Genomic DNA, 2,500 nt, shown 5'->3' with positions numbered 1-2,500 from the left:
CATGATAATGATGATGATGTTAATAACAAAAAAAAAAATAATGATGATAATAGTAATAAAATGAAATGATAATGATACTGGTAATGATGATAAGGATAATGATAATGATACTACAACAACTACTACTAATGATAATAATGGTAATAGTAATAATAATGATAATGACAATAACAATATCATCAATGACAATAACAATAATGATATCGATGATAACAATAATAGTAATAATGATGACAATGCTTATGGTGACATTGTAACAACCAAAAAGCATTGCAAATCTCCGTATTAATCTACTCTTCTATTTCTGCTTATCATAGCTCTAAAACCCTTCTTTTTAATCCACAAAAAAATCCACACTAATCTACCCTCAACAACCTAAATTTACACCAAAATTCTAAACCCTAACCTCACTTTACCAAAGACCTGCTCTTAATCGGTCCTCCTCTACCCAAACGGCCACTCATAATCTACTCTTATCCCACTTAATCTAACCTAACCTCCCAGTTTTGCTACTCTTGATTCACTCATAATTTACCCCGAAATAAGCTCTTCTACACCGGATCCCCAACAAAATCCTATTGGTTGGTCCTTGACCCATTAGGAATCGCATTTCATCGCGGTCCTTCTGGAGCTTTTCGCACAATCTTGCTGTCAGAACAACAGACCTGTGAAAAAGGAAAATATTGCCTTCTCCTTCAGAATAAGTATTAATGGTAATAGTCGTAGTTGTGGAACCGGTAATAGTAATAGTAATGATAATTAACTTTATAATTGTGGTTAGTACGACGTGTTCAATTTCTATCAAGGCTATAGTTACAGATTTCCAAAGTTATTGTTACTGTTTCTTACGTGTTGAATGATATTTACCAAAATACGTATGATCAATCATTCATATGGCTTTAAGGTTTTGGCCTAACGGCTTTAATCCACTGCTTGAAATCATTCAAGTTTCAAACAAAACCCGTTAGATACAGGAAATCCAGTTTTTGTTTAGACCACAAAAAGAAAAAAAAGACCACCTGCTCGGCACACCAGACAGGTTTTAGAGGGAGGGAGCGTCACGTGACTTATCTGGGGCTTTCTCACTCTCTTTCCTTCCCACATTATGACGTAGAGTCTTTTTGTTTGTTTTACAATATTTTGAGGATTATATGTGCCATCTGACATACAATCTCAATATTGTGATCGACTGAAATTGTAGTATAGAATCCATATCCGATCATTGTATTCCTTAAACTCACTATGACTGAAGTATCATAGATTTACGGGGAAGACAAAAAGTGCATATTTTTTGTTTATTTTCGTTAACAAATATGACATAAATAACCATCCCCAACGAAAAAAAAAAAAAAAAATGAATGGATGGAGAGAACGAGTCCAACCTGTGCCTGTGACTGCGAGTGCCACAGCACAAAGCAGCGGCTGCACAATCATGGTCTGGTTCCCCTTCCTCTTCTCTCTTCCTGCTCTACAGCCAGAGCTTAATGGGTCAAAAAAACAAAGATTTTCCTGTGTCGGCACATTCACGTCACCCGGACCTTGGTATGATTTTTTACCGTCGGTACGTTCTAGTCACCAGTATTTAACAAGTTAATATGTAAGTTATTAAGTAAGCCGTGTGGCATCATTACTTCAGACAATATCTTAGATCCCATTCATTGCACCAATAAGAAATAATGGGCAGGTACAGCAACATAATTCATCAACACATTATTAATATTCTTCCAAACAAAACTCTCATGATGTTTTATCACCAACTGTCATTTCCTGCATTTTCCTACATTTTTCTTTATTCCTAAATGATCGTTAGCATGTTTCGCTACACTCTTCTTTCCGCTGCACGAACGAAACCATTTACGTGAAAAGACGTTTATGGTTTACATTTCCATCAAATATATATCTTTGATACATTTGCTGATACTAAACTAGCAAAATGATCCCGATCAGCTCACATTTCTTTCATGTAAGTAACCGATCACATTATATGACAATTCAAATTTTGACTATCGAAAAATATTCAATAGCGTCTAATGGCAACCACAGAAAGCCATCATACGGATGAACATACATCAATTAACTACATTCCTGGTGAAAATGCGTTGGCATGTGATATCCACATACGTCTAAAACAAATCTGTGAGAACAGAACAGTAGCTGAGGTCGACGGTCCATCTCAGTCTACCCACGACTCCAAAATGGCGTCTCAAGTAACCCCCAAAATAAATGCAAAGGAACCGACTGTAGATCCCGATCAAGAAGTCCTTGAGTGCGAGCCTAAAGGGCAGACAACAAGCACCCGATAAGCAGTTTTTTAACAGCGGTGACCTTGAAATTATGTTCCATATTATTATGGGGTCGAAAGCAGATGTCCAGGTCTCACGCAGGCATTTTAAAAAGAACACGTTTCCCACCGTTGAGCGATTATCGCCACTTCTTAGCAAGCGTAGTAGTTTTAGATTCCTATTTCCTTAGCTCACATTGGTATGATATAAGTACAAGG

This window comes from Penaeus japonicus, unplaced genomic scaffold, assembly GCF_977035675.1.
Source record: "Penaeus japonicus unplaced genomic scaffold, GWHDUDI00000001_assembly GWHDUDI00000019, whole genome shotgun sequence".
NCBI lineage: Eukaryota > Metazoa > Arthropoda > Malacostraca > Decapoda > Penaeidae > Penaeus > Penaeus japonicus.
The sequence above is the reverse complement of the archived record's forward strand: the minus strand, read 5'-3'. Positions refer to the sequence as shown.